This window comes from Urocampus carinirostris, chromosome 2, assembly GCF_059441175.1.
Source record: "Urocampus carinirostris isolate Australia breed hairy pipefish chromosome 2, RoL_Ucar_1.0, whole genome shotgun sequence".
Lineage (NCBI taxonomy): Eukaryota > Metazoa > Chordata > Actinopteri > Syngnathiformes > Syngnathidae > Urocampus > Urocampus carinirostris.
In genome coordinates, this window is record NC_142350.1 from 63,316,364 (window position 1) to 63,336,708 (window position 20,345).

Consider the following 20,345-nt stretch of genomic DNA (forward strand, 5'->3'; position numbering starts at 1 on the left):
GGTACCTACCTACCTACCTACCTACCTACCTACCTTCTTACCTACCTACCTACCCACCTACCTACCGACCTACCGACCTACCTTCCTTGCCACCAACCTATCTTTTTACCTACCTACCTACCTACCAACCTTTCTACCTACCTACCTACCTACCAACCTTCCTACCTACCTACCTACCGACCTACCTTCCTTGCCACCAACCTACGTTTTTACCTACCTACCTTCCTAGCTCCCTACCTACCTACCAACCTTCCTACCTACCTGCCTACCTACCAACCTTCCTACCTACCTACCTATCTTCCTACCTATCTACCTACCTACCTACCTACCTACCTACCTACCTACCTACCTACCGACTTTCCTAGCTACTTTCCTAGCTACCTACCTACCTACCTACCCACCTACCTATCGACCTGCCTGCCTATCTGCCTGCGTACCTACCTGCCTGCATGCCCACCCACCTACCTACCTACCTACCTACCTACCTACCTACCTACCTACCTACCTACCTACCTACCTACCTACCTACCTACCTACCTACTTACCTACCTACCTACCTACTTTCCTAGCTACCTACCTACCTACCCACCTACCTATCGACCTGCCTGCCTATCTGCCTGCATACCTACCTGCCTGCATGCCCACCCACCTACCTACCTACCTACCTACCTACCTACCTACCTACCTACCTACCTACCTACCTACCTACCTACCTACCTACCTACCTACCTACCTACCTACCTACTTTCCTAGCTACCTACCTACCCACTTACCTATCTACCTGCCTGCCTATCTGCCTGCATACCTACCTGCCTGCATGCCCACCTACCTACCTACCTACCTACCTACCTACCTACCTACCTACCTACCTACCTACCTACCTACCTACCGACTTTCCTAGCTACTTTCCTAGCTACCTACCTACCTACCTACCTACCTACCTACCTACCTACCTACCTACCTACCTACCCACCTACCTATCTACCTGCCTGCCTATCTGCCTGCGTACCTACCTGCCTGCATGCCCACCCACCTACCTACCTACCTACCTACCTACCTACCTACCTACCTACCTACCTACCCACCTACCTATCTACCTGCCTGCCTATCTGCCTGCGTACCTACCTGCCTGCATGCCCACCCACCTACCTACCTACCTACCTACCTACCTACCTACCTACCTACCTACCTACCTACCTACCTACCTACCTACCTACCTACCTACCTACCTACCTACCTACCTACCTACCTACCTACCTACCTACCGACTTTCCTAGCTACTTTCCTAGCTACCTACCTACCTACCCACCTACCTATCTACCTGCCTGCCTATCTGCCTGCGTACCTACCTGCCTGCATGCCCACCCACCTACCTACCTACCTACCTACCTACCTACCTACCTACCTACCTACCTACAAATGTATTGTCATTGTAACATGTGACCCGCACAAGAAAATTAACATTCTAAAAATAGTGTGATCGTGAGATAAAATCGACTGCCTTTTCATATAACTACTATACCTCTGGTAGTCCAGTGCTCAGAATGTTGTGCTCTGACCACTGCGTTCAATTCCAGTTCCATCTAACAGTAAAGGTTGAGCTAAGTAAAAGTGAGGCAAGATTTTATATCAAGTTCTAACAAAAAAAAAAAAAGATTAAAGAAAAAAAAATATATATGCATGTTATATATACACCTTTACATACGGTATATCTAAATATGTGAAAAAATACAACTATATTTGTGATTGATTTCCGAAGGCTTTAATGGCTATTTTGTTCAAAAGCATTAAATATTTGTATTCTGTCATGATTACCGATGTGAATCACCTGTGCCCACTCATTTGGCGCCAACCGCTATTTAAACCCAATCCTGTCAATCCCCTGTGGTCAGTCCGTCTGCGAACCTCTGTGTATACAAGGCAAGCCTTTTTCGACCCTGACTCCCACCTGTCCCGTTTTTGCGCCCGTTTGTCTCCGGCTACGACCTGTTTTGGTCCCGACCCCGTCTACCCCCCTCCCCGCTCCCCCTGGCTTACGACCAATCTTCCCTGTAATTTTCCAGGGGTCTGAGCGTTCACACAAAGTCGGTGAGCAACGCTTGAAACAACAGTGAGCAACCATAATCCCAAGTGTGGCAAGATAATTCATTATCAAACATGTCAAAAACTTGACATCAAGTTACATTTTGCTGAGTTTCCGGCAATGCAAAATTATTTGTCCCTTTTGAATAAATTGACTCATGTACTATTGCAAAGGTTGTACGGCCTACAAATGTCGTTTGTTCTTACAATTCTTTCACAAGTTATCCATTAATCACATATTTTAGTGGAAGTACAATGTTGGCAACAAGATTCACTTGATATAATTGGAAATTATTTGAATGCAACACAAACTTTTTCTTTTTTCCCTGTTTTTTTTTCTACATTTTTTTAAATTCCTTTAAAAAAAATGTCATTCTGTTTATTTTTTCCTAGCTGTTACTTTTTCTTTTTGTTCTCTATTTACTTTTTTTCCTACATTTCTTTCTTTTCTTTTTTTCTGGCTTTTTTCTAAATTTTTCCTTCTTTTTTCTCTTCCTTTTTATTCTTTTTTTCTCAGCTTTTCTCTACTTTTTCATTTTGGTATTTTTTTTATATTCTATTTCCCCCTTCCTTTAAGTCATTTTGTGCTTAATTTTACATAATATTTGGTCATGTTGGGATTAAAGAAGCAAAAACCCACCAGAAGAGCCGTTTAGGACCCGAAAGAGCCGGTTCCTTTTAGTGAACCGAGCCGAAGAAGCCGGTTCCCCGACAAACTCTACTAACTTTACTCAACTTCGTTCTCCTTCGACTCGTCTTCAAAATACCGCATTTAGGACACAACGTCAGGGGAACCTGTGTATTTTTACCTTCATGTACTGTAACTTTGACTTGAGTCGCTTCTTAATGAGTAATTTTGAGCCCTCATTTTTGTGCGCTGGCTAGATTTTTTGTTCCCGACTATGCCTACTCTCTGGTTCTGGCTTACGACTCCTTTCCGACCTCGACCATGCCTTGCTCTCCCAGTCCCGGCTACCGACCAGTTTCCTGTCCCTGACACCGCCATCGCTCGGTACGGAAGATCCACTTCCGTGTTCGGATCACAATCCGAGTACGAGAGCGACTTGCTTCCCGCGTCCAGCGAACACCGGATCGTGGGCGCCGAACTTTTTCTTTCCTTCAATAGAATATGTGGCAAATTTTGCGCAATTGAGTCCCGTTTCCGTTCTGGTCCTGACATATTCAAGCTACTTTCAGGTTTAGTTTTGTTTTTGTTGATCAAATATTGCTTGACAAACGTATTCCTATGTATATATAAAAGCTTTATATGGAAACTGACAAAGCACACTGTAGTATTGAATCACTTTATTAAAAAAAAACCCAAAAGTTAGTTTCATTTCTATACAGTCGTGTGCAACCAGGCCTGACAGACTCATTATATTATGACTAAGACATTTTGAATGGTTTTGAGCCTTTCCTGCCTTCCCTCTGTTCCAGACTTCCCAGAAATCCATCTGATTTGATTCACGTCATTTCAAACGTCAAATTTCAAAGCTAAACATCAATTTGATTTATCCGGCATGGCGGTTTATCGTAGGTCATTGTCAATTTGTAGGCTGGCTTGCAGCCTAGTGAAATATGATGAAAATCAAACATCAGTTCGCCCATCATAATGACCTACTTGGCATCATTTGAGTTTGTTCTGATGCTCGGGCTACGAGACAAAAATGGGCATCAAGCAAAAGCCTTCAAAATCCACCCGGTCGGACAGATTTACCAGTTTTGATGGCTTTTGATGACGTACCGCTGCCACTGGTCCAATATTTCAACCGTGAATTATCTCGAGTTTTAAACTACCAGAGAATGCATTCGGGTATATATTGTGGGGTGAAATGAGATTTGTTGAAGAAACCTGCAATGGCTGAAATTGAAATACAGTAATCCCTCAGTTATCGCGGTTAATGGGGACCAAAACCACCCGCGAAAAGTGAAAATCCGCAAAGTGGCGACGCCCCTTCAAAAATGCTTATTTATTTTTTTATTTCTATTTTTTTATTTTTTTTAGACCCGGTTAATGGGGACCAAAACCACCCGCAAAAATGCTTAAAAAAAAAATGAAAAAATACAAATATATATATATATATATATATATATATATATATCATCTGATTAGCTGCACCGCTTATCCTCAGTAGGGTCGCGGGGGTGCTGGAGCCCATCCCAGCAATCATCGGGCAGTAGGCAGGGGACACCCTGAACTGGTTGCCAGCCAATCGCAGGGCACACAGGGACAAACAACTCGCTCGCTCGCTCATATATATATATGTAACGGGTGTAATAATAACTTTTATTTTATTGAAATTCCTGCTAAAATATGTGTATAGTTTTTGGTAAATGTCCTGCAATGCTGAGTCCAACAGTGCCATCTGCTGGTATGGGGTGGGGTTTGGTTTTGGCTTCTAACATGTGACCAGGAGGCGGGGTTTTGTCAGTTTAACCAGAGTACTACAAAGGTAAGACATATCTTTTGGTGCTCCACAAAATAAGTTAATTTTAAACATTATAACCCCAGCTGACAAATCTCTCACCATGCATAGTAATGTGATTGATATTGTCAAGCTGTTTTGATTTATTTTCGTTTTGTTTCTGTTTTACTAAATATTAATTCCCCTTGTAGAGATCAAAGAGATCAAACCCAGCAGAAAAAGCTAATGTTGTGACTCATCCATTTGCAGGTAAATTGTACCCATTTTTATACTCATTATTGTTTTTATTCCTATTTTTTCATATACATTAAAAAAGGATGATGTTGGTTAAAATTCAGAGTAAAGAAAAACATGTTGAATTCATTGTAAACGTTAAAAATCCACTATACGATCTCTTGTTAAAAGTATCTTGTTAAAATGCAAAGATTTATAAATGTATTGTGATATTCTAAAATGTATTTTCTGTAAAGTGAAAAGACAGCTCTTTGATATGCTTTGTTGTCAGTTTAACCAGAGTACTACAAAGAGATCAAAGAGATCAAACCCAGCAGAAAAAGCTAATGTTGTGACTCATCCATTTGCAGAACTGTAATAATAAAAACCTCATCATCCAGTCCAGCGTGAATGTGGATCTTTGGTGGGACACGTACAACGCGGTTACATTGGTGCCGTGACCCGTGACTTCTATCAAGCTCTCCGAACCGAGGACTGTCCTACCTGCCACATCATTTCATAAAGCCATCAGCTCACAGTATTTAAAACTGCTATACAGTGACGTGTTACGCAGGCGATTTTGACTTATTTACATCTTTGAAACATGTTTACTCAGAGCACAAGTGACGTTTCTGAGGGTGTAGCTGATCAGATGACAAATATTATTCAGGAGATAGGACATAAATTGGCTGATAGCATATTCACAAATATACAGTCACGTAATATAGTAGCACCTAACGCTGCTGCCACACAAGATGAAGCAAACAGATTGAGTCAGGTGGTAACGCAGAGAAAGGTTAAGGAACCGCCGTCATTTATTGGGGATGGCTCAGACTCAATAACAATACATGAGTGGGAAGATCTAATGAGGACATTTATAAAAAGGAGTGATGTGAAACTTGAAGAGCAAGCAGAGGAAATCCTTATACATTTGAGAGGAAAAGCTAAAGATGTAGTTAGGTTTAGCATTAGAAACAGTAATATAGACGTCTATACCCGCCCTGACATGATTTATAGTCTTCTCAGGAAATACTTTAGCTGTACCAAGTACTCTGCTGTCCCTTTAGCTGACTTTTATTCAACTTTGCCCAAAGACCAGGAAGACCCCTATGACTACTGGCTGAGACTAAACAGAGCAGCTGACCTTGCCTCTGAGTGCTTGAGAGAGCAGGGCAAAACATTTGACAACCCTGAAATAGAGGTTACTCGCATGTTTATTCGGAACTGCCCATGCAAGGAACTGGCACTCACTTACAGATCAAAAACCATCGAAAAGTGGTCAGCATGTGAGGTACTAGAGGTGCTGAATGAATACCACGCTGAGAAGAGCTACAAAGCAGATTCCCTACAACAACCTGCGAATAGAGCGGAAATTGCCGTACACAAAGCTGAGGTGAACCATGGTCCAACCCTCGTGCACGAGCCACCTCAGACTTCGAGCCCACAGTATGTCTCTCTAACGGACGTTATTAGTATGTTGGAGAAAGTTCTGATACGTGTTACTTCGAACCAGTTTCAAGAGAGAGGGGGAGCTCCAACCAGGCGACCTGGAGCCAGAATAAATGGTTTCACTGCCAAGCCATGTATCATTTGCAAAGAAGTCGAACACAGTGCTCTCTCTCATTGCCGAGACAAAAACCTTTGCTTTCACTGCCATGCCCCAGGGCATTCTCGACGTGATTGTCCAGTGACGAAAGTTGTCCCGCTGCCTCAGGGAAACTAACTGATCTGCGCTTAGGGGAGAACAGTGCAGATCAACTGAGTATACCTCCCACCACTAATGTGAAGCCTGACATGCAAGACAATAAATCAATTTATGAGTTGTATAGCAACAAGATACCTCCATCGAAGAAGCTGATCTTTCAGGGGTTTCAGAGAATAGCGGAGACTGACGAACTGTTTTACACACCTGTACTTGTGCAAGAAGGCCCCACTTTCAGAGCGCTGTTGGACAGCGGGTCGATGGCTTGTACAGTAAGTGAGGACACAGCTAAGTACCTCCTGCAGCAATTCCCTGATATGATGAGTTACACGGCCGATGATTATGTCATTGTAGGCTGCGGTGGACACCAAGTTTCTCCCAGAGATATGTACGACATTCACGTCACAGTTTACGGGTGCCAAATGATAATACCAGTAATGGTGGTGCCAGGCCAGACAGAACAGATGATCCTTGGCAGCAATGCCATCAAATATATTTTGACTCAATTGAAAAGTACTGATGGCTATTGGAGATTAGTTTCCACTCCTGACAACGGTCTGTCCGATAACCACAGTCAATTCCTGTCAATGCTTTCCAACACAGAGAGATGGAGAGGTGATTGCATTCCAGACAAGGTAGGGACAGTAAAGATCAAGAGTTGCGTGACGCTGAATCCACGGACCGAGTACGTTATTTGGGGCAAGTTACCTGAGTTGGCCGGGGCATCAGCGGGCAGCACAGTGGTCGTTGAGCCAACCCAATCTAAGGCTGCGCCCAGACAAGTCCTTGTCGGACGAGTTGTTACTCCACTCTGGGGAGATGGATGGGTGCCTGTTAAAGTCTTTAATCCCACGGACAGAGTTGTGGTGCTGAGAAGAAACAGGAAAATTGCAGATGTGTCTCCTTGTATCGCAGCGGAAGACCTGCCCAATGCAGAGGAGGTCAAGTGCAACGTGCAGAGTGTACAGAGCAAAGAGGTCCGACCCAGGTCAGAAGAGGACATGATGCGTGCATTGGAAGCTCTGGGACTGCAAGACATTGACCTGAAGTCATGTGAGGTTTCGCTGCAGTGTAAAGACAAGCTCCTTCATATCATCGAACAATTCGAGTCAATCTTTTCTCGCCATAAGATGGACTGTGGAGAGGCCAAAGAGTTTGTACATCGTATCCACCTTGTTGATGATAAGCCGTTCCGTCTACCCTACAGACGTATACCACCAAGTCAGTATGAAAAACTGAGGACGACTCTGAACGAGATGGAAGAGAAAGGAATTATTCAGAAGTCGACTAGCGACTATGCATCTGCGCTTGTTCTCATATGGAAGCGGAATGGAGAACTAAGGGTATGTACTGATTTCAGAAGGCTTAATGCAAGAACCATAAAGGATGCCTACCCACTACCGCATCAAGCTGATGCTTTGGCCGCACTTGGGGGAAATGCCTTTTTCTCCACAATGGATCTGACGTCAGGCTACTACAATGTCCCCTTGCACCCTGACGACAAAAAGTACACGGCATTCTCCTCACCATTCGGCCTTCACGAGTACAACCGGCTCCCTCAGGGACTTTGCAACAGCCCAGCAACATTTATGAGGATGATGATGTCAATATTTGGTGATCAGAATTTCATGAGCCTATTATGTTACCTCGACGATCTGATGGTGTTTGCCCCCACAGAGGAAGTTGCACTCCAACGCCTGCAGATGGTGTTTACTCGCCTTAAGGAACACAACCTCAAGCTCGCACCCAAAAAGTGTTTTTTCCTCAGACGGACTGTGAAATTTCTTGGGCATGTCATCAGTGAGGATGGAATTCGGACTGACCCCGAGAAAGTGAGAGCGATAAATGACGTACAAGTCACTGATCTAATGGAGTCGGATGGCAAGACGCCATGCCCTAGTAAAATCAGATCTTTTCTAGGCATGGTGATGTATTTCCAAAGCTTCATTGAAGCATGTTCTGCGAAGGCAAAACCTCTGTTCAGGCTCACATCTGAATCTGGTGACAAGCATAAGCGCAAGAGAGCCCGCAAGAAAGGTCAAGTGAAGCTGTCGCCTGCAGATTGGTCCGATGCATGCCAGAACGCCTTTGAAACACTGAAGCACGACCTCGTGACAGGTGTCACTCTGGCCCACCCAGATTTTGATGCGCCGTTTATTCTGGCTGTCGACGCATCCTTTGATGGGATTGGAGCAGTCCTGTCACAGCTGCCACCTGGTGGAAAAGTAGCCAGACCAGTCGCCTTTGCAAGTAAGACGCTCTCTCGCTCCCAGCTCAACTACCCTGCACACAGGCTCGAATTTCTTGCCTTGAAATGGGCGGTATGTGATAAATTCAGCCATTGGTTGAAAGGAAGACACTTTACCACGTGGACCGACAATAACCCACTTACATACATTTTGACCAAACCAAGACTTGATGCGTGTGAACAGCGGTGGGTAGCGAAGCTAGCTGCATACAATTTTGACCTGAAGTACATTCCCGGACCAAAGAACATCGTAGCCGACGCTCTGAGCCGTGAGCCATTTGTACGGTCATGTGTGGGTCATCGCCTTGTTACCGAGCCCTATACTTCGCTCTTGGACCAAGTCAACAGGGTGAACAACAGTACTGTGCAAGAGGTGTTCAGAGTATCCAACAATTGTCACGCTGTTGTAGACGAGAGTGCTGGGACATCAGACGAGTCAGTAAAAAGGGCAATTCCATCAGGCTCCAATGGTTCTGTGACATCAGAAGAGGTTGCTGCTGTCTTCAGTGCTCAGTCCACTGGTGGCGTGGGTCAAGTGATGGGAACAGACGCCAACTTCAATCTTCTGCAGAAGGGAGATCAGTCAACGGCACTCCCACAGAGTCAGCTTGTTGGTTTACAAGAACAGGACAACACAATAAGCAGGACCATGTACTTTGTGCATAGACACAAGAGACCTACCAGGCGTGAGAGAGCTGTCGAGTCGCCTAGTGTGATGAAACTACTGAAGCATTGGAGCAGACTCACCATACAGAATGGCATGCTCTACAAAATAAGGAAAGATCCTCACATGGCCAAGAAAATCTTCCAGTTTGTGGTGCCTGATTCATTGAAACAGAAAGTCCTTCACGGTTTACATGACTCAGCAGGTCACCAAGGCCAGAACCGTACTTTGTCTCTGGTGCGGCAACGATTCTTCTGGAATGGCATGGAACGTGATGTTGTGAATTATGTCAAATCCTGTCAGCGCTGTGTAGTAGGGAAAACACCGGAACCACACAACCGTGCACCACTCAAGAACATAGTCACCTCTGAGCCTATGGAGTTGGTCTGTATAGACTTTTGGACTGCTGAGCAAGAGAACAAGTCTGTAGATGTCCTGGTCGTAACTGATCATTTCTCCAAGATGGCGCACGCCTTCCCTTGCAGAAATCAAACCGCCAAACAAGTTGCTCGCCGTCTGTGGCAGGATTTCTTCCTTGTCTATGGTTTCCCACGGCGTATCCACTCTGATCAGGGAGCTAATTTTGAGAGCAAACTGATCAAAGAGCTTCTAGAGATGGCAGGGGTGCAGAAATCCCATACCACTCCGTACCACCCCATGGGAAATGGCATCGCAGAACGATTCAACCGAACATTGGGAGATATGATCAGAACCCTTCCCCCTCAGCCCAAAGCAAAGTGGCCACAAATGCTGCAGCAGCTCACATTCTGCTATAACTGCACAGAGCATGAGACAACAGGGTTTGCACCGTTTTACCTAGTGTTTGGTAGGATCCCTCGTCTCCCTGTCGATGTCATGTTTCAACATGCTAATACCAATGATGCTGTTGTCAGCTACTCTGACTTTGTACGCCATCTGAAGAAAGATCTACATGAAGCTGCTCAGATTGTACAGAGGAATACTCTCAGAGAACAGACTCGTCATGCCAAGCTGTACAACCGTAGGGCCAAAGGATCACCTCTCGTCGTGGGAGACCGGGTGTTGATCGCCAACAGAGGTGTCCCGGGGAAACGCAAAGTTGCAGACAAGTGGGAGTCAACCCCGTATGAAGTCATATCAGTCAAGCCTGATCTCAATGTCTACAGAGTCAAGGATTGTCTGACGGGCAAAGAGAAGGTAGTTCACAGGAATTTGCTGCTCTCTGTTAGCTTCTTGCCCTGTGAGGATGATCTGGCCAGCGAATCTGAACACTCAGAGTCTGACGCTGCTATGCATGGAAGTGATGTATGCCCTGATTTACCTGACGCGGTTGAAGACAGTGATGTCCGTACAGTAAACTGGGTGATACAGGCAGGTGAAGAGCAAGTTCATCCAGAGGTAGAGGATAACTCACTAGACAGCAGATCTGATGCCCAGTCCGACTCTCGCAGTGTTGATACATCCAGCCGAGGAAGTCAGCACATCCCCGAACAAGATGTTGACCATACTTCAAGTGACAATACGGAAAGCCCATCACAGTGCTCTGAAAACATGATCCCTTTGGGTATGGGTCTCCCAGACGAGACCCCATTGAACACTGACCATCTGGACGCAGACTCCCCTGATACTGACTGTTTAGACTTGACTGCCCCAGACCTTCAAGCTCAGGTTATTTGTGCTCAACCTAACCGTTATGGTCTTAGGGTCCGCCAGTCCATCAGGCCTCCTAGTCGTCTTATTTGTCAGATGAATGACCATGTGGTAGGTGACAATCATCTGTCCGCAATATCTGCAAGTTCCTAGTTTAAGTTCAGTAGAGATGCACTTTCAGTTTGAGTAACAAAGCTTGAGTAAGAAACAAGAATTGTGCCTATGTGAGCACTTACAACTACAGGAACAATGTTTGATATTTCAGAGATGTAACAGGCATCTTTGAGTCTGTGCTTAGTTAGGAGTTTGCTCGCCTCCTTTCTTTTCACACTCCTTTTTGGGAGAGTTTTAGAACTGACATGCACTTCAGTTTGTTCCTTGTAATACTGTACCAGTTTTCGTGTCCTCTTTTTCATCAGTATTTGCCTTTTTGGCATGTGATTTTTTTTCTTTTTAGTGTAGCACTCCCATATTTAGCAGAATTTCAGGGGGGTGTATGTAACGGGTGTAATAATAACTTTTATTTTATTGAAATTCCTGCTAAAATATGTGTATAGTTTTTGGTAAATGTCCTGCAATGCTGAGTCCAACAGTGCCATCTGCTGGTATGGGGTGGGGTTTGGTTTTGGCTTCTAACATGTGACCAGGAGGCGGGGTTTTGTCAGTTTAACCAGAGTACTACAAAGGTAAGACATATCTTTTGGTGCTCCACAAAATAAGTTAATTTTAAACATTATAACCCCAGCTGACAAATCTCTCACCATGCATAGTAATGTGATTGATATTGTCAAGCTGTTTTGATTTATTTTCGTTTTGTTTCTGTTTTACTAAATATTAATTCCCCTTGTAGAGATCAAAGAGATCAAACCCAGCAGAAAAAGCTAATGTTGTGACTCATCCATTTGCAGGTAAATTGTACCCATTTTTATACTCATTATTGTTTTTATTCCTATTTTTTCATATACATTAAAAAAGGATGATGTTGGTTAAAATTCAGAGTAAAGAAAAACATGTTGAATTCATTGTAAACGTTAAAAATCCACTATACGATCTCTTGTTAAAAGTATCTTGTTAAAATGCAAAGATTTATAAATGTATTGTGATATTCTAAAATGTATTTTCTGTAAAGTGAAAAGACAGCTCTTTGATATGCTTTGTTGTCAGTTTAACCAGAGTACTACAAAGAGATCAAAGAGATCAAACCCAGCAGAAAAAGCTAATGTTGTGACTCATCCATTTGCAGAACTGTAATAATAAAAACCTCATCATCCAGTCCAGCGTGAATGTGGATCTTTGGTGGGACACGTACAACGCGGTTACATATATATATATATATATATATATATATATATATATATAAATATTTATTTTATTATTATTATTTTTAGACCCGCCAGCACGGCGGCACAGTGGTTAGCGCGTGTGCGGCACAGTTCTAAGGTCTTGGGAACCTCCTGTGTGGGTTCAAATCCAGCTACCGGACTTCCTGTGCGGAGTTTGTATGTTCCCCCCGTGCTTGCGTGGGTTTCCTCCGGGCACTCCGGTTTCCTCCCACATTCCAAAGACATGCATTTCAGGTGGATTGGCCGGTCCAAATTGTCCCTAGGTGTGAATGAGCGAGCGAGTTGTTCGTCCCTGTGTGCCCTGCGATTGGCTGGCAACCAGTTCAGGGTGTCCCCTGCCCACTGCCCGATGATTGCTGGGATGGGCTCCGGCAGCCCCGCGACCCTACTGAGGATAAGCGGTGCAGCTAATGAGATGAGATGAGAACCGCGAAGTAGCGAGGTCTCACTGCAGATGTCTTTGGCTCAGAGATCTTCGTGAGGGAGGCTCTTGGCCAACGTGGTGCAGTATGTCCATATTACCAAAAGATGGTGCTTATGAACTGTGCTATTTTTTATTTTTTTCCCCTCGTCTTAGAGGTAAGATCGGGCCCAAAAAAAGCACCCGAACCCGACGCAGGCCCGGGGGGTATTAAACCCGACCCGGACCCGGCCCGACTAATTAACTGGATTTGCTGGCCCGGCCCGAGGGGGCCCGAAATTACATATTTTATTTATAAGGAGGGGTGATTTATGATAACAAATTAAACTCTGCCTTTTGTTACAACATCTAGGCCTAAGTTAAATAAAACTGTATAAACATTTACATCTTTTATATTTCTGTGTCTGCACTGCAATCTGTCATTGACGGTTTTTTTTTTGAGGTAGCGAAAACATTTAAAGGCGTCCGTCATTTTGACGACTTGATCATTGGGCCATAATCCACAGCAGCAGTAGTAGTACGCCTTTAAGATTTTAGCGCAGCACTTTCATTGAGAGGGGATGTTGACGTGTTGTGCCGACTCCTATGCAAATCCCCCCCCCCCCCCCCCCCCCTGATCGTATTCTATATAAAACGCTTATTAAAACAATAAAGCGAGCTAATTATAATCATTGGGAGATCCTAGTCTATATAACGCGTTTATTTAAACAATAAAGCGCGATCGTATTCTACAGATTGCGTTTTTTAACGCGGATGAAAATCTCACCAACGTCAATGTACGCTTCCGACAAAAGCGATCGTATTCTATATAATACGCTTTAAAACAAAATAAAGCGAGCTAATTATAATCATTGGGAGATCGCGTTTATTTAAACAATAAAGCGCGATCGTATTTTACAAAATGCATTTTTTTAACGCGGATGGAAAAGTCACCAACGTCACTGTACGCTATGATTTCCGCAACCACAACTAATTGTACACAAATAATATTCATTTGATTTACTATAATATCCGTACGTAATGTCTTTTTTATTGTGAATGAAACCCTGGTTGCATTGGATCCCGCGGTGTAAACAAATTGTTGTTTTTTTCATTTAAAATCGGAGGGGGGGAGGAATTTCCATAGGAGTCGGAAAAATAGCGATTACAGCTCCTTCTCCGTTTTATCCAAATTATTTATTTTATAACAAGTATTCCTTGGTCTAGTATCCATACATAGTTTAAGTATATATTTTTAATGAACATTTAACACATTATTAATTAATTAAAAAAAAAAAAAAAAAAAAAAAAAAAAAAAAAAGCAGGACCGAACCCGACCCGACCCGACCGTATGACTGACATTTCAGGGCCCGACCCGGCCCGAAATTGCCTCGGGTTCGGGTTCGGGTTCGGGCTCGGGCCATAAATCTTACCTCTACCTCGTCTAGGTAGTTTCTTGCACAAGGCGTGCTGTTATTCGCCATGCTTCCCTTCTCCTCTTAGAAATCCGCAAATTACGTATTTTGAACGATGAAATTGAATACAATTGAAAACTGGGACAGGAGGTACATCATGTGACTTAAAGGGGCAGTGTGTATTATTAGGATTAGCTAGTGGTAAGAGGCTTCCTTCATTAACAAAAAAATAAGATTTAAATCGTAAGCAGAAATACATGAACTATCATATAAACATGCATTTCTTTCAAATACTCGTAGGTCAAGAAATCTATTTATTTTACTTAAAATATGTCTCACTTAGAGGGAGCTGACATGATTGTCAAGTCAAGTCTTGTTTATTTGTGATCACAAAGAGTCTCAAAGGGCCGCACAGGCCACAGATTATTATGACACCATCCCCTGATCTAAAACCTACATGAGGGTAAAGAAAAACTCAAAAATGTCCTCCATATTGCTGATAAGGGTAACCCCCTAAAACCTAAAAGATTGTAAAAAGCTGGTCATAAAATAGAAAAGAAAATGGTGCTGTTTGGTCAGTCCATAGTTTGTATTCTTCCGTGTTCTTTTAGCACTCGTTTTCGCGATACAGTGATATCTGGTCGAATAGTGCAGTGTCCTTTTAGATAAAAAGGGCTTCACTTTCGATCAGTCATGTCAATGTCACGACCAGCACAAAGGGTACACCCAATCGTGTAACGTTTCTCACAAGTTTTATTGAAAGAAAGAGGAGGGGGTGCGCCCACGATCTGGTGTTTGCTGGGCGCGGGAAGCAAGTCGCTCTCGCAATCGGATTGCAACCCGAATACGGAAGTGGATCTTCCGTAGCGGGCGATGGCGGTGTCAGGGACGGAAAAACAGATCGATACTTGGGACAGGAGAGCAAAAACGTGGTCGGGGTCAGAAACCGGTCGTAAGCCAGGACGGGAGAGCAGACATGGTCGGGATCAAAACAGGTCGTAGCCGGAGACAATCGGGGAGATTGAACAGGCAGGTGGAAAAATGGGTGCAAATACGGGACAGGCGGAATTCAGGGTCAAAAAGACATGACTTGTATCAACAGAGGTTCGCAGATGGACTGACAACAGGGGACAGACAGGACTGGGTTCAAATAGTGACAGGGAGCCAATCAGAATCCGCGGCGGTTGGCGCCAAATCAGCGGGCACAGCTTAGTCACATCAGTAATTATGACGGTCAAGTCATTTTTATTTGTATAGCACAAGGAGTCTCAAAGGGCTACACAGACCACAGATTCTTGCAAACCACAGACTATTATGACACCATCCCCTGATCTGAAACATACATGAGGGCAAGGAAAAACTCAAAAACCTCAACATGAGGAAAATGACAAAACCTTGATAAGGGACTGCACATCAGGTCATCTGTTTTCCAGGATCAGGTGAACATCCGGGAATTTAAGACGTAACCAGGCACAGCATCAATGCGCCATTTTGAAATTGGGGTCCTTTGCTTTTGTCATGCATATCATTCTATTGGATTTGAACAATTGTAAATAGTTTTCTGCAAGCTGTGTACAGTAACAACCACACGTTTGTATGTTGCCGGTTGTATGTGGACTTACTGGGTGACTTTGTGATGAAAAAGCTGTAATTCCGTTCATTATGTTGGGTTTTAATGCTGAAATCCACAGCAAACTTTGAGGGCTAATGAAAGTGATGAATGAAACTGAAACAGGAGAAAATGGTGCCGTAAATTGTTTACGTTTAGTATCCTTAAATTTAAGTGCACGGTAAATGCTTATGTAACTTCAAAAGTCCTGCTGTCACGGACCAGGAACAGAGACGGGACCAAATTGCGTTCGTGTTACTCAGTTTCATATAGAAGGAGGGAAAAACTTGCACCCACAATTCTTCCATGACCCACTCCTATCCGTCCCCTTTTGTCAGTCCGTCTGCGAACCTCAGTTAACACTAGGCAAGCCTTTTTTGACCCTGACTCCCACCTGTTTTTTGCTCCCGTCCGTCCTCCGGCTTCGACCCGTTTTTGATCCTGACCATGTCTACTCTCCTCTCCTGGCTTACGACTCGCTTCCGACCCCGACCACGCATTTGGTCTCTGTCCTGGCTACTGACCCGTTTTTCCGTTCCCGACACCGCCATCGCTCGCCATGGAAGATCCACTTCCGCGTTCAGAGCGACCTGCTTCCCGCGTCCAGCAATTACCGGATCATGGGCGCAACCCTTTCTCTTTCTTCCAATAAAACTTGTGAGAAACGCAACGCAAGTGGGTCCTGTCTCCTTTCTGGTCCTGACATAAAAACACTAATTTTGAGCTGTTTCACCCACTGACTCATGGTTATTGAAATCCTGAGTGATCAGATAAAAAAATGAGGTGAAACACAGCAGAAATAGAACCCTTCCTAGCTATCGGTATATTCCCTTGCAGGCAATGACACGATTAGAAATATTCCGAACGTATGAAGCCATGCGAACTTGCACAGAAATCCAATTATGTTTTTAGTCCGACTGAGTAATCCGATTGCAATGGTTGGGTTAGTCTTTTCATTTTCCATTTACTCGTCTACGTGTATGCATTGGAGCAGGGGTCTCCAATGTGGTGCCCATGGCACCATGGTACCCCCTAGGCACAGCTATGATGCCTATGGACTTGTTGTGAAAATAGCTCGCCAGGGCTAATTCATTGTGATTTTGTCGTAAATTGTTTTTTTAGTGGTTGAATGAGTCTATTCAATCCTATTTCCGATAATTAACCTGGTAATAACATAGTAAAAACATAGTAATAACACGATAGGTTGTTATTTTAGAGATACATATCAAACTTTAGTAATTAGTAATAAAAAGTAGCGCTCAGCTTAAAAAAGGTTAGAGACTCCTCCATTTGAGTCATCAGACTGCGTGTGCGTATTTCCCCTCATCTGGCAATTTTTTTTAACCAAAAAACAATGTGGAACTCATAGAAGAGAGAAAAAGGATACAGTTATCTTTTGGTTTCTCAGGCATAATTCCATTTTCATTTCTGTCAGCGAGGCCAAAAAATTCCTTCTAAAGTATATAATGTATGCCACAATTGTATCCATCCATATATAGTGTAAGTCTGTGCTTATGGAAAGCTATGTCCGAGCACATCTTGTAAATACACAAGACCCTGCTAGAGCTTGCCTTTGCATCACAGAGGAAACAGGTGGTTGTTGAATTTGGTGAGTGACATGAATAAAATCATAAAGTCTTTTTGCATAAAGGTTTGTTTGTCCCTAGGCATGGAAACGTTTAATCGGAATTGCTCCAAAAATCCGACTTCTGATACCAGTCGGACCATTCCTAGCATGAAAGCATAGTCAGTGTTTATGAATCGATTTGAACGGGGAGGGGGGTGGACGGGGTCGGGACCAAAACAGGTTCAGCCGGAGACAAACGGGTGCAAAAACGGAACAGGTGGGAGTCAGGGTCGAAAAAGGCTCGCCTTGTATACACAGAGGTTCGCAGACGGACTGACCACAGGGGATTGACAGGATTGGGTTTAAATACGGACAGGGAGCCTACACCAACACTGTATCGTTTTCGTTGTTTTTAGGAATCGTTCCATCCATCCATCCATCCATTATCTGCACTGCTTATCCTCAGTAGGGTCGCGGGGGTATGGGAGCCAATCCCAGCTATCTTCGGGCAGTAGGCATGAACTGGTTGCCAGCCAATTGCAGGGCACAACTCACTCTCTTATTCACACCTAGGGACAATTTGGAAAGTCCAATTTGGTATGTGGGAGGAAACCGGAGTGCCTGGAGCAAACCCACACAAGCACGGGGAGAACATGCAAAGTCCACACAGCAAGGTTCGATCGCATGACCTCAAAACTATGCGGCACATTCGCTAACCACTGCGCTGCCGTGAGGATTCTGTAAAGTTGGCCGTTTTGGATATGTGCATTTCTCAGAATTCAATGCAATGAAAATAACTTGTTTTTATATCCCTAAATATAAAAACTATCTTTCTCACACACACACACATAAAGTCACGTTTCAAACATCAGTCTAATTACCGTATTTTCCGCACTATAAGGCGCACCTAAAAGCCTTTATTTTTTTCAAAAGCTGACCATGCGCCTTATAATACAGTGCGCCTTATTTATGGATCAATATTAAATCGCAAAGTCTTCCAACTAACTTGCAGCCGCCGACTCGATTTTCCCCCGAACGCCAAGTAGTCCGCGGTGTATGCTGGGATTTATTTACCGGCGTTTCATTGGCTAACCAATGTGTCAATCATCATTTGAATCGATCACTATTGGCTAAAGCTATTCGGAGGTCAAGGGGCGGTTCCTTTTTATTATTTACAGGCTCGCATAGGCTTAAGCTGTAAAACAAAGCCTGCAATTGGCCGAAAAAGATGTGTCAATCATTAGTTGAATCTATCACTATTGGCTAAAGTTATTCGGAGGTCAAGGGGCGGATCCTTTTTATCATTTACAGGCTGGCATCGGCTGAAGCGGCAAAACAAAGCCTGCAATTGGCCGAAAAAGATGAATGCGTATAGCACATGGTTGACGGCATACAGAAAGCATTTTTTTACTATTCTGTATTTGTAAATATTTTATTCTCCTGGATTTACTAAACTCACGGATATAAGAGGACCATGGCTGCACATTATTATTGAACACAACGACTTCGGTGAGCTACTTCGGCTATATATTTTCCCTGTATCTTGTTTCAGACTGAACTCGATGTTTCTGTGATAAGCGGTGCAGATAATGGATGGAATGGAGTGTCTATTTTTAAATTAAACTCAATTCCAAGTGTTTATTGTCATATGCACAGTAAAGTTGCGAGCGGAAATAGAAACTAAGGAATGGTTGGCATTTCTTGAATCCCAAGACTTTAACCTTCCGAATGATGGAACGATGCATTTGAGTGACATCGTACGGACGCACGTGTTCTCGACACGTATTTGCGTCTTTGCAAGCTTTGGGAATGTTAAGGGGGGAATAAGTTTGACTGAACTATCTGACTGTTTTGTCGATGTTCCCATTGTAGCGCCTTATAATCCGGTGCGTCTTATGTATGTCAAATATAGGACCAAAGACTATTTTTTCGGGGTGCGCCCTATAACCCGGTGCGCCTTATAGTGCGGAAAATACGGTATATCTTTTATACGTTTATCAATCTTATATTCTTTTATTGTGAAGTCGTGCTCATGTGTGTTCATTTTCCTGTGTGTGTCAATAAAACCACACCTGGCCGGAAGTCCCCAGTTCTGTCGAAGACACGTTTTTGGCAACATGCCATCCCGACAGGGCTGGGTCATCCTCCAGGGTGATTTTATAACTTAATACTTGCTTTTTACTTGGGTAATACAGCCACCAAAGAGTTTATATAAAATTTAACTTTAGCAGATTCGTTCCAAAAATCAGTATTTTTTTTATCAAGTCAGGTTGTCAAAGCATGAGATTGCACTGAATCTCTTTTACCAAGCTACTAAATATATCAATCTGTTCTGTCACGCTATAGAAAACCTCATTAATGACTCAAGTCATTAAGAAAAACATAAATGAGAACAAAAATCGGCACTGTTCATGTCATGGGAACCTCCTGCGTGGGTTCAAATCCAGCTCCAGACTTCCTGTGCGGAGTTTGTATGTTCTCCCCGTGCTTGCGTGGGTTTCCTCCGGGCACTCCGGTTTCCTCCCACATTCCATAAACATGCATTTCAGGTGAATTGGCCGGTCCGAATTGTCCCTAGGTGTGAATGAGCGAGTGAGTTGTCTGTCCCCGCGCGATTGGCTGGCAACCGGTTCAGGGTGTCCCCTGCCCACTGCCCGGAGATGGCTGGGATGGGCTCCAGCCCCCCCGCGACCCTACTGAGGATAAGCGATGAGATGAGATGAAAACAAAAATCCCTGCTGCACCGCACAAATACCAATCTTTTCCTTGTTGTGTTTTTCCAGCTTTACAATTGTCCCGCGTGTTATCTTTCGTGCATATAGAAAAAAAAACTCAATCGGAATGGTTAAAACAGCAGGTGGAGGAGAACAATACAGCTTACAGGGAAAAGAAGGAACAAACAATGTAGGATCAAGATAAAACCGCACAGGTTGCAGACAAAACAGCGTGAGATGAAGGTTAAACACATCTCATAGGGGTCAAATTGATTTGGAAAACAATTCAATGTGTGGAGAAAAAGAGACGTTTGCTGACAAAACATTGTGGGT